Source organism: Xiphophorus maculatus, chromosome 16, assembly GCF_002775205.1.
Source record: "Xiphophorus maculatus strain JP 163 A chromosome 16, X_maculatus-5.0-male, whole genome shotgun sequence".
NCBI classification, from domain to species: domain Eukaryota; kingdom Metazoa; phylum Chordata; class Actinopteri; order Cyprinodontiformes; family Poeciliidae; genus Xiphophorus; species Xiphophorus maculatus.
Window position 1 is genome coordinate 14040847 of NC_036458.1, and position 13964 is coordinate 14054810.

General features: G+C 41.0%; 1 protein-coding gene across 2 annotated transcripts in view; it reads right to left on the bottom strand.

Annotated features, from left to right (window-relative positions):
* The window catches only part of rai1 (retinoic acid induced 1), a 62596-nt gene that overhangs the window by 47894 nt on the left and 738 nt on the right, over positions 1-13964 (bottom strand). The gene's annotated exons all lie outside the window — the stretch shown is intronic.

The window sequence follows — 13964 nt, forward strand, 5'->3', positions numbered from 1 at the left end:
CAACATTTTTCTCAAAAAGCAGAGAAATCAGCTGCTAAATTCTGAATGACGCATTTCGATTTCCTACGAAAGCGCTGGCTCCTCCGACGGATGCACCTCAACTATTAACTGTAATAATGACATAATGCAGAATGAATATATTAACGAGGAGAAGGAATGTGAATTTGTAAACTCCGCTGAGACGGGAATGTGTAATTATGCGCCATGCAGGAGAGAGAAAGAGAGATAGAGGGATATCCGAGAATGATGAATAATGAAAAAAAAGGGGAGCAGACCAAATAATGTGGCGTAATACTCTAAAGGGGAGCATACCAAAAGGGGAAGAAGATTGGCGTTAGAACAGCAGATGTAAGATGAAGATAGAAAAAAAGCAGGAGGGGGTAAAACAGAGAGGAAGAGGCAGAAGGGGTAGGAGCGAGAGGGAGGAGGCATGGGGTCGGATGTTGACGGAGCAAAACGGAGAGACACGCTGCAAGAAAGAGAAAGAGTGGCATCTGTGCACACCAGGAGAGCAGTGGAGAGCATAAAAGGTTAAAGGAAAGGGAGCTGGGGAGGAGAAGTTGGGTCAAGGAAGAGGCAGACAGAAACAGTGGAAAACGGAGCCTCTGAGGGAGAAGGCAGGGGGGGAGAACGGGATGACTCAAAAAGAAGCAAGGAATGAGTCGGAAAGGTGGAAGCAGATTGCCACGAGGAAAGATGGATCTGTTGCAGGCTAGAAACAGAAAGGAAGTGGTGCAGGGAAGACAGTTACATGAGGAAGAGTCAGAAGGAGTCCCATTTATCTCCAAGGTGAGGCTTTAAAACCTACCTTCCTTACTCGTTTTAAACAGTGAGCAAGGAAAGTCTACTTGTTACAGATCAACAGAGCCTAGAGGGTGCCAGGTGAGGAAAAAAAAGGAAATCCATTTCCAGAGCTTTGGAAAGCACACCAATAGATCTCCAATAACACTGACGTCTATGTGCAGCAGGTGCTGTGGTGAGCTATGTTTTCAGTTTGAAGCTGAAAGGGTAGAAACAGCGGTCAACACGACGCTTAAAAAGGGTTTAGAGGCCGTCCCTCTGGGAGATGGCTATATTTAGCAACTTTAATAGTTTTCAGGCCATGCCTTCTTTAGAGAACAAAACCTTTTAATTGATCTTTGAAGTTGTCCAGGTTTAGATCTAATTGATCAAATTAAGATAAAATTTATAGTTGGAAATTTCATTGAACATTTTTAATCAGCCAAGGCTGTTTGTGAACAAACAAACAAAAAAAAAAAAATTTTTTTTGGTTTGCAAGTCCCCACAGCACAGACATTAGGTATGAATATATAAACTTTAATGGAAATAGAAGAAGGATAAAAGAGCAGACTGTAATTGTATTTTCAGCCATTTTTTATATACATAAAAAGAAGAATAAAAAGATTGCTGTGACAATGCAATAATGCTTATTTAGTTTCACAGCAGAGCATCTGACTACTCAGGCTGTAAGGTATTCATTGTGTTCAGCAGAGAGACAACCTGGAGAAATAAACTGTCTCTGTGATGGATGGTTTAGGCAAATAGCGCTCTATGGTGCAGATCTAAAGGTAAAATTTGGAAGAATTTGTGTCCAGGATGTGTGGAGTCTGCAGAGATGCTAGTTGGTCCTTTTTCTGACCCTTGATGTTTACGAGTCCATGAGAGAACAAAGGTCAGCCCTGTTGACCCCACTGCAAACCTGATTTCTGGTTGCAATCTGCTATAGCTGACTTGTGGATAATCCAAGCCACAAACCGATGATTTGTCACAATATCTGTGGAAACAGAAGCCTCAATATCACCATCTTAATAAATTTAGACTATTTTAAACACCAAGAGATGTTTTTGAAGGCTTCAGAATAAAGATCGGCTGGTGTTCGAAACACACCAACGGCACTGCAAAAACGGGAGGTGACGACAATGTTTTGACTGGGATGAAATGAAAAATATGAACTGGAGCTTCAGATCTACGAGGTGCATTGATCTAGTTAGATTTTGTTATTGTACAGTAGATGACACGATACATGGAATCACTACAATATTTTTTTCAGTCCTGTACCGGATACATTTTGTACACTTGCTTTTCTGCTTCAGTTTTTATATACGCAGAAGATGTGCCTCTTTAGTTGGTGCGTCTGCGTGTGCGTGTACGTGTGTGCGTGGGTGTCGAACCACATGAATAAATATCGCCACAGAGATAGCCCAGGGTTTGTTGACTGCTCTGATGTTTAAATTTGTGCCGCGGCTTCTCCCGGTGAAGCTCGTGACTCACTCTCTGATATAAGCTAACGCGCTAAAAGCAACTCCGGGTCAGCGCTTACCTCTTCTAATTTAATGCTGAAGGGGAAAACTGCTTAGGTAGCTGCAAAGTGTTGCCAGCCCAAAGTAATCCCACCACCCCGATTACCGTCTCGGTTACTTTTTAGGGTGATCGATGTGTGCCATTGCGCTAGATGTTGCCTCATGTTAATGAGATCGACACAGATTTTGTTATTAGCCAGCTAGGCTAATGTATTCTAATACATTCTCTGCTGCCCGTCTCTTATCCGTGCAGGATATGCATGCAGCATCCTGTCTGACTCACAGAGATCTCATTACAGATCTCTCCAGCTCGACGAAACCCTGTCGCTGGCCTCTCCACCTTCATCCATCTATCCTTCACTCCATCTCCCGGTGCTCTTTGCCCCTCTTCCTCCCCTGGTCTTTTTAGTATGCATTGCTGTGTGGCCTGTGTAGGTGAGAGTCGCTGCTTCTGCTTGAGTTCACAGGTGAATGTAAGAGGAGGAATGCAGGAGTGTGCATACATGAAAATCCAGGCTTAAGGTGGACTTTTTGCATCGTGATTTGGGTCTTGATCCTGATTCTGTTTGCATGGGTAAACATGAGAGCTAAAGCCTAACACAGACACAACTGCTACATTGGGCAGTCCCCCCCCTCCTTTTTATACCTCTGCGTTGCTGCTTGCTCTGACTCAAAAATAAAGAAAGGTATTCATTATGTTTTGCTTAGTGAGGTGGAAATATATTGTAAAGACTCTGATAATTGATCGTATCAAAATTCTAATTAAATTTGAAAATTCGGCCCAGGCTTATCCGTTTAAGCCTCAGGTGGTTTGTGCGTGCAGTTGTGTGTATGTATATGTGTGTATTCTCCTCCCGGCTACCATGACTACGGCTCGGTCAGTCGATGGACATGTGAGGCGGAAAGGAAGAGGTTATTAGCATCTCTCTCATGTTTTCTCTGCATGAGAACATCAGCAATTAGCCAGATCCCAAACACACTCTGTTCAGTTCTCCATCTAGGTGACTGAACATCCCTCCTGGGGATGCGAATGCAGGTCCGCCTCTGACGTGTTTGGAGTGATTGCTTTGTTTACATATTTTTTCATATTTTGCTTTGTTCCTTGTAAGAGAAAGTTTGACTGAATCAACACAGCTCATTATGCGATTTGCTGAACACCGGGTCCAGCTTATGGGAGATGGTTAGTTCTTCGTGTTTGACGTCAAAAGCGAGTGTGTATGTGCGAGGGTGATTATTCTGGAAGCCCAAGGTAAAGAGGCAGCCTTCATAATAACTGATTAAAAAATAAAAATCAAACAAATGAAAAACTCCTCTGCCCCCGCTCTGCATCTACCTCCGCAGTGTGGCAACCTTTTCCTCAGAGAGTCATGAAGAGAATAGATGAGAAAGCAAACAAGGAGGGAAAGAAAAACGGATAAGGACAAGGTTTTAAGCACAAGTTTGCAGAGCTTTGAAAAATGATTTGCCTTTTTGCCAGTTTCTTGCATCATTCCCTTTTTTGTCAAACTTAAGCGTTTCAGAAATAAAATAATTTCAGGTAAACATGACCTGAATAAATACGATACAGTTTGATTTAAGATGAAACCTAACCATGCCCTATGTGGAATTGTACAGTATGGTCAGAAAATCATTTTTAAAAGTAGCTTTTATGAAAAACATTTTATTTATATATTCATTAAAACAATTACTATGTCCTGGCAGTACTGTATGAGACAGATAATCTGTGAGAAAATCAAACTCCTCTGCCTCCTCCCTGCACTGCCATCTGCAGAAATACACAGCTCGGTCATAAACAACCAATCAGAGCCAGGAGGAGGGTCTTCACATGGTGTACACAAGCATCACTGACCATGTGATGACACTCCTCCTGGCTCTGATTGGTTGTTTTTGACCAAGTTGTGTATTTCTGCAGATGGCAGTAGGACCACAGAGAGACTGCAGAAAAGATTGATCTTTTCACAGATTATCTATCTCATGTTATACTGTCACAATACAGTGAGCATTTAAAGTATATGTAAAAAAAACATGTTTTATAAAATTACACACTGCAGCTATGAGGCTTGGTCGGTCCCCTAAACCACAGTCATGGCTATTGTCCACAAACAAAAGAGCACATTGAACAATGGTGAACATTTCCTGGAGTGGATAGTCTACCAGAATTATTCCAAGAGTGCATGGACGACTCATCTGCTAAAACATTTCATAGCTCTCTTGCCTCAGTTACACTGGTGTTCATGGTTCAATAATAAGAAAGCAAAAAAAAAAAAGCATCTGTTTTCCAGGGTCAAAAACACTGTTGACCAAAAGAACAAAGGTCAGTCCAACATGTTCCGAAGAGCATTATGAAAATGTGATGACACAAAAGTGGAACCTTTTTTTGTGGAAAAATTAGCTTCTAGTAATGTGTAGTTTAAAACTAACCCAGCAATTCAGAAATAACCTGACAGTGAAACATGGCGGCGGTAGTGGTGACCCGGGGCTGCTTTGCCTCTTCGTGATCAGGACGACTTGCCATAATCTCAAGTGTATTTAAAAAATGCAGACGGAAAATGATCTGACAAGCACCAACAAGTCCACCTCTAAATGATTGAAACTGTAGCAACAGCAGCAACAACACCAAAGGGTTTGGACTGTGACACTTAAAGTCTGGACATAAATCAGATTGAGATACTGTGGCGACACGACGTTAAACAGGTTGTTCATGCTCATAAACCTTCTAATGTAGCTAAATTTGAAAAAAAAAAAAAATAGGCAAAGAAGAGGTGGCCTAAGTTTATATGTGATTATAGATGTTATGTTTGGAGAGTGATAACTTTTCCACCTGGGTCAAGTTTTGTTCACATAACAATTTAAATCATGGTTAAATTTTTTTTCTGTATTTACTTTATCCAATACTGAAATGTATTTGATAATCTAAAACTATATTTGATAAATTGCAGAAAGAGAAGAAATCTGCAGGGGGGCAATTTGATTTTTACATGACTGTAAACAGAAGTGAGCTAAAATAGCAATGCAGGGCGAGAAACGGTAGCAAAACAAGCCGAAGCAGTGTCAGACAGAGAGAGACCCCATTATCACACTGGCAGCTGTTTATTTATATTGTCCGCTGCCCAAATTTCAATCCAGCTTCCCTTCTATCACCACAGCAACACCATATTGTCAAACCCTATCAGCATGCCAGCAAGGCTGCTATATGCAGATCTGGCATCGGGCCGTTGCTTACTTCCAGATCCCACATGCAGAGCAGCGTTCATTGGTTTCACCACCTGGCTGGCTTACTGTGTGCCACCGGTTGCTATGGAAGCTAATTCACAGGCAGGAAACTCACTTTGCAGCACAGACACAAGCAAATCACAGGAGGAGCTGTCACGTACACAAGGATTGAAGGAAATGCTCACATGCTGGCCTGCAAAGCTGGCCAAAAACCAGATTTCATTTTCAGGGTATCACAACAATACTTGAAGCAGTAAAAATATTCATTATTGAAAATCAAGCATCACACACATTACTACCACTGATTCATCATCCGTGAAAAATATTTATAAGTACTTATACCTCTTATTTGTGGCATAATTTTACTGATCTTTTGGCCACTTCTGTTGGTTTGTTGGAGCCCTAAATAGCTGATTAGACTGCTCATGACTTGGGCCGGCTCTGCTTCAAAAGATATAAATTATTCTCCTCAAATAGTAAATACACTTTGTATTTTTACAGTAATAGCCGATCAAGATCATGACATTTTGTGCAAAACTACCTCCAACTTTTAAAGAAGGCTTTTGTCATTTTTTAAGGTTTAAGATTAAAATTAAAGTTAATATCTTTGGAGGAAAAATACAAGCATTTCACTCAGCACCTTGTACAATCAGTTTCTTCTGCATTTACAGCTGCAAACCTTTTAATGTATGTCCGTACCAACTCTAAGCATCAAACATCTGATAAGTGTAAAAATTCTTCTTTGCAAAACAACTTCAGATCAGCCAGATAGGATGTGCTTCCACTACCCATGTGTAGCTTGGAGGTTATGATGGAAAATAAGAAATCAAAACCAAAAACAGTCTGCTGCATCTTAAATCATTATTTCAGAGAATGTCTTAAATCTATCTGCAATAAGCAAAACCACTACAACTACCTAAGATAAAGAGTGTAGAAATGTTCACATTTGTAAAAGATGAATTTGTCCACAATAACTGGACAGTCAAATTCCCTTTTATTCTTAAACTTTTAATTAATAAAAGAAAGTTCAGATCTCATCATCTTTCGTCATTGGCAGGTTTTCCTAAATTTAGCAATGATAAAATTGGAGGAATCATTCTCAAAGACAATACAAAGTGAAATAGTTTTTAGCAACTTGATGTTTGTCAGTCATCAGAAGTGACTGATCAGGTGAGGAATGTAAGAGAGAGGATGTTTTTTTTTTGTATGTCACGTTCTTCAACATTTCTCTCTCTTTGCTCCTTTTATCTTTTCTCTGGCTTGTTCTTAATGCTGCGTTATGTAACCGCAGCAGCTGTTTGAAGTCGCAAGAGGGTAGGAAGATGGGTAGAAAAGTTTTCAAAGTGCTGCTGCTGCCACTGATCAGAGCACAGGGGAGAAGCAAGTGACAGTGTCTGCTTCCAAAACAAACGCCTGGTCCCATCACACATTCTGCCTGTGAGCTTCGGTTTTTATACCCAACTATTTGTTGTTCTTTTCAACAAGCATGTGAAAATCTGCATGTCTGACAATTTGTGTATAATGTGTGTCAAACTATTCACAGAAAAACCACAGGAAGGTGCAATACAACTAACGACCACAAGGTGAAAGATCCAAAACAGCCAAGAAGGAACAACAATAAATTTTACTTGAGAAAAGGACTGGGACATACTAGTAATGTCACGTATTTAGTATTGTTTATTTGTTTGTCACATACACATTTCAGTCTAATTGCAAGTTCTCTTCCTAAAGGAACAGATGAAAAACTAAAATGTTTATGCTTAGAAACAATGAAAATTGACAAAGGTGAAATAAAGAAGAATTAAACAAAATTTGGGTCATTTATGCATGGAAGGGGAAAACAATAACTGCACCAATCAATAGGCAAAAGATTTTAATTGACCTATTTTCAGTCAATCAATGAGACTTTAAAATCTAACAAGTTAAACAACTATATTAAAATGTCCGAAATGAATAAATGCACTTAGAAATGAGAAAACACCAGATGTAGAACGTTACATTTTTTGAATTATTAAACTCTTAAATTAGAATGACAAAATATAAAGTCTATAACGAATCAAATGTAATCGAAAATAATACTAAAAAACCAGGTACAAAGATAAATAGTATCAATGGCATTTTAATTAAAAAAAAACCTAACTAAACATAACATTTAAAAAAACAAACAAACAGAGCACAGTAAGATAACATAAAATAAGATGTTTCCTTTGCCTCTCCCAGGTGATATTCACACAAAATAGTAAAAATATATTTTTTTATTCTTAATTATTATTCAGATCTACTAAAATTGAGATGTACAATTTTTCTCAGTCCAGTCAGTGTTTTGCACTGACCAGTAGAATGCACTCTTATAAACTGATTTAGTGTGTGCTTAAAAAAAATAAGATTTGGCAGATAAATGGAAATAATCTTGTAATTCCTTTATTTTCTGTTGGATTTTAAACTGATCTCTAACAAACCTGTGGCACATTTTGAATAGACTGAATTCTCTTTTATGTTTTCTAGACCTTATAAAAATATTTTTTAGAAATTTGCCAAGGAAAAACTCTGGTCAGTGCATCTCCACTTTGAAACGATGTATTTTTTTTGGTCTCTGAATTCTCGCTTTTGGTCTCTGAATTCTCGCTTTTGGTGCCATTTCTCTTTGATAAAGCTAACCAGCTGCTGCTCTCATTTCCCTGCACTCTCCCACACATTGATGTGTTCACACTTAAGTACCTTAAAACACACTCTAAAATTACTAGATTACTATAATTACAGCCTCGCTTGGCGCTGACAGCTGTACAGCCAACTGGATGTGTCCTACATATGCAAAATTTGACCAAAAACCTTTAAAAAAAACGCAGATACAATTCTTCACACTGTAGAAAAAAAGGGGAGTGCGAGTGATGTCACTGCCTTCAGGTGCATCATTGCCCCTTGTTCCTCCTGTGATTATGTATTTCCTCACAGGAAAGCACACACGCAGCATTGAGCCATTAACACACACCTGTATGTGTTGTTTTTCACGTGTGATGTATACAGACTTTTCCATTTGAACATTTAGCAAGTTCCAAACCCAGCATCCTGCTAACAAGCTGTCATTCTCATGGAAACACTGTTTTACAAAATTTAGTGCTCACAGTCACACGTGAGGTGCCTTTAAGGCCTCGTGCCGACACTTATTAGCATGGATACACACTAAATGTGTTGATTACTGATCTTTTACAAGTATTATTTATTCCTCTCTAATGAGACACATGTGATCAAATACTCATCAGCGATGAAAGATGGCCCACCACCGCCCCTCGACACCCCTCCATCCTTCACCCCCCCACCCCCACCAGCCTCCTCCTAATTCTGTCTATCAGCAGCCGCGATGTAAAGCGTTGTTTTGATGCAGTGAGGCTGGGATGAGACGATGAAGAGGTAGAAAACAACTCGGAGGAGAGGAAAGAGGAGGAAGACGGTGAGGGACGTGAAGGACAGTTGATGAACTGCACAGAGCTGGACACCAGCCAGATGCTTTTAATGAGCAAAGTACTGCACCCAACACCTCACACCTAATTGCACACACACGCATACACACACTGAACCATACACATTGATGCAGGAAGCTTATTTTTGCCTCCCATACTCTGCAGCATCCCGCCATCCAGCACTAAGTACTCCCTCAAGATCAAACAAGCAGCTCACAGTAACCAGCATACAGATGAGCCTTTCTCCCGTCCTCTTTCTCCTCCTCCTTCTCCTCCTCCTCTTCCTCCGCTTTCTCTCCCCTGCAGTAACCTCTTGCTCTTCCTCTCCCCCTTCCTTCCCTCTCCTCTCGCAGAGGGGAACACATCGGCCATCACTCAACAAACACACTGCGCTGACACTACCCGGGATAGTCCAATAAAAACATATTACCTGCAAACTGCATTATGGCCCAAGTGTGGGCCAGATGCACACAAACACGACCTGGGTGCGCACGCGTGTGTGTGTGCGAAGGGGCAACTGTATGTAATCAGATCTAGGTTAGCAGAGATAGCATTCTGTTCACTGGAACAGCATGTACCCGCTCTGTCACACTGCATCCGATCTGAGGCCCCGGATATAAACCTTGTGTTCTTAGGAAGCTCATAAAGATGGAGGCCAAGCGTCTGAGATGACGAAAGACCAAGATCTCTCTCGGTCTGTCCTTGTGTTTGGGCTTTGGTTGCGACGTCGTGTTGCCAACACCATGTGTTTACACTTTTGCTTGTAGTTCACAATGAAGCGACAAAAACACTTTCGTGTTGGCAGTTTTGAAGTGCTGCGTTATTTTTCATAAACACATAAGCTGCCGTGTGATTATGCAAGCCGCAGCGCCTTGCAAAATTAACAATGCAACCAAAAACTTTCTTGTATTTTACTGGGATTTTAAGTAATAGGCTGAGAGTTTGTGATTTTTGGACAAAATCTGAAAAGTGTGGTGTATCTTCCATTGTAGAAAGCCATTTGTACAGATTACTCCAAGCGGACAACCTTCATTACATGCTCAAATCCAGATTGCTTGAAAGAAGAACTTTATTCCAAGTTGAGCAACTCAGACTACAAGTCTGAGTTGTGATGTTGGTATTAAAAGCATCAGTCTAAGTCTAGCCTTGAGCCTTTGTTTTCTCGCTTTAGATGTGACATGAATCAAACTTGCAGTTCTCTGTAGTGTGTACTTCTAAATGAATACCAAGTACACCCATGTGACAAGTTTATTGTCATTTTATCATCAGCCCTTTTTTCCTTGGAGAAAAAAAGCAACCCCAAAGCATGATGCTGCCACACCATGTTTCACTTTGGGTAAGGATGATGTGAAGCACTAGTTTTCTGGGGCATCTGCTTTCTGTGCAAACTTCTTATCAGTTTAATGGGTCAAACTTGAGAAGACCGTGAAAAATAGTTTTTCCTTCCTGAGCTGTGGATAGCTACTGGGTTGCTATTGACATCTTGTTTGCTTACCTGCTTTAAACTTCTCTACAACTTTCTCCCTGACCTGTCTTCTGTGGTCTGATGATGCTGTTAGTGACCTAGTCTTCTCTAACAAACATCTGAGGCTTTCAGAGAATACCTGTTTGTGTCCAGATATAAAATTATGCACAGGTTGACTGTATTTAGTAACGTATAATGGCGATTCACTAAACTGGATTTTATTTAGGGTATCATAACAAGGGTAGGAGCTAAAAACAAATACATATTGGACGTTTTAGATCTTTAGCTGTAAAAATACTGAAAGTCATATTGGTTTTTTTCAACTTGACAATCGTGCATTATTAGTTTGTTTTGTTGAGGAAACGTGACAACATGTGGGAAAGCTAAAGACATCACTGGCTAATTGATTTGTTTCACATTATCTTCCTTCTGCTTGCAGAAACTATAAGCCCTCGTTGTGCTGCTTTCTGGACAGAAATTCAAAGCACAAACCCACTGCAGCATGCAGAAGCCCGGATTACCAAATGGGGTCATTTACCAGGTTTTGCAGCGTAGCAAATACGTTGAGAAGTTTAATAAATTGAGGCTGCCGGTCTCTGGGCGAAATTAGCACACACTGTTTTCCACCCTCTGCAGCCCTCAGAAAGTTCACACATCTCTTTGCACACACTAAGCTGAAAGGGAGCAGCTCGGTTTCGTTTGCATCACAAAATCAACGGAGATAATTTACTAACACCTAAAGAGCGATGGTTTTAGGGAACCCGTTTGTAAAAAGGAAACACAAATTGTCAGCAACCATGAATAACAATGAAAGGCTGTGAGTCATACGTGGATGTGCTGTTCCCCGTTTGTGTTTGTGGCACATTTCTCTAATGAGGGACAAACAGTTTTTTATTTTTTCCCATTTTTTTGTTCCGTCTATCTCTCCGTTTGCTTAATAACAAGCCCAAAAAGATGACCATGAGCCATCTGGGCAATTACATGGGCACTTGGGGGCTTATAGTGTGTTGCTTAGAAACACACAGACACAAACGGAGAACTTGGTTATAATTGATGCAAAAGCAATGGAGCAAGCAGATCTAAATGCAGGTGCAGATACATGGACAGGCGGGGAGATTAGGTGTAAAGAGGAGAGACGACAACTGGGTGCTGGGGCCTTAAAGAAAAGAAGCTGATTTTCCCTTCCTCATGTATTTGTTTTGATCTGGAACAGAGGAGCGGAAAGGAGGATGGAAGGAAGAGGAGGTGGAAGAGGAGAGAAGCACAGAGGGCAGCCTTCGCTTTTCATTTCAACACAACAGCATGTTTCCAATTTCAGCATGTCTTTTACTGACCACCTGAGAGACAAACAACAACAAAAAACACCCGCTCTCTGCTTTTTCCAACTCTCCTCCCCATCTCGGTGATGCTTCCTTTCATTGTGTTGCATCATGCAGGAGGGAGGTGAAGTTGGGCGCTCCTCTGCATTTTGATGTTGTGGCCTGCATCTGTGATTGTGCATTTGGTGTCTTATCGGCCTCTTTTGACACACCAAACTTTGCTCCACATATCTCTAAGAAACACACTCTCTCCACCATCAGCTGCACGCGAAACAATAGCAAAAAGGTGATACTTTCTGCCATTATTGTGCTTTATTTTACACCAAAACACACCTCCATTCATATAGGTGCCTCTCTGTTTATCAGAATACAATTGAAAGGCTGATTTATCCCAGTAATCCAATTCGACAATTGAAACTCAAATATACAGATTTGCTCCACAGGGAGAATTTCACGTATTTATTTCTCTTCATTTTTGATGGATGTGGGTTAGAGTTTATTAAAACTCCACATTTTCTGAGAACTTGAATATTACACAAGTAATAAGTGGATTTTTATGATAGAAGTGTTGGCCTGCAGTGACGACCACCATATGGACTCAATACTAGATGCTTGTCTTGCATTAATTACTGAATCAATGCAGTGTGGCATGGAGGCGTTCAGCCTGCAGCACTGCTGACGCTGATATTCCTCTTGAGAATACTCAAAAGATTCTTTATGAGGTCTAGGTCCGTGTAGTTTGCTTGCTAGTCAAGCAGAGTTATATCATGGATATTAAACCAGACATTGATAGTTTTCGCTGTGGTGCGTCATATTGGAAACCAGCATCTCCATAAAGCTTTTCAACAGAAAGAAGCTGGCCTCCCTATATCATCACCCACATCTCCAATTTTGGTTCCTGCGTTCCTTCACTCTGCCTCCAGATCCTGGGATCTTGATTTCCAAAAGACTCTTTATTGCTTGAGCGCTACAGTTTTTCCTACCACTAAACTTTTCATTATTATTCTTGGATACAATGCTCCGAACGTAGCGAGCTTCATCAGCGATGACCTTTGGTGTCCAACCGTCCTTGCCAGTGACTGATTGCATAGGCCTCAATGCTGAATTTCAGCATTAAAAATCCCTTTTATATCATTCTTATGCCATACTCAAATTTAAAATATCATTATTTTATTATCTGTAAGCAGTATATATTATATAGAGATACACCAGTATTGCCTAATTCCGCTTTTCCAGGACACACACACACAAACATTATCTCACCCGTTTTCTCTCCCAGACGCTTCTCTATGCACCCTCTCTCTGCGTTATCTCGGCCGTCACCCTCCCCTTCTCCCTGTTGCGCTGCGCACCCACACGCTCTCACATGTTCTCCACCTCCCTTCCAGCTTTATTTACTCTCCCTCTCCGTCACACCTCTTTCTTTCCATCCATCTCTCCCCCTCTCGGATCCTCTCCTTTCCTGTCTCCTCCGGGTCAGTGAGGCTGTGGGGCAGCATCACTTTCAGTCAGCGGTGACAGTCTCAGTGCAGATTTTTTTTATGCCACTATAGTAATAAAAGCTGCATCCGAAGTGGGTTTTTGCAAAAAAAAAAAAAAAAAATTGTATGAGTCAAATCGTATGCAAAGGGGCAAAACATGTAAGACCATGCTGTACTAAAAATAGCATGCAAGCCAGAGAAACTCCTCAAAAGCAAGCAAGAGAAATACACACCATAAAGAAATATATTCACTCACACACACACACCCCATGCATGTGGGTGTGTGTCAGATCCCTGCTTATGCAATGGTCAGAGTAAACAGCCATGCTATGACACATCCCTGCTCTAACTTATAGAGCCGTGTTATGAGGCTACGTAACACACGCTCGAGATGCCGACTGCTGCAAGGGAAGAGTTGAGGCTTAAAAGCTCGCATCCTTCCCACATTCATGTGTTTATAGAGCTGCTTTTCCATGCTGGTTGTTTGAACAGATGCTGGAGGAAAACAAGGTCGAGGCAGGTGTCGAGGAGTGTATGTTTGTGTGTGTGTGCGTGTTCGTGTGGGAGGCAAATGCTCTGCCCCAGCAAAATGAAAATAGAACGCAGTCCCGGGAGAGAGCCAGCTGTCCTCTATTTGGCTTGCAGATGTACACGCAGACAGACAGCAAGACAGACACACACACCCCCTTTTTTTTTTTTTTTTTTTGCATTCACTGCCCTCACTTCCA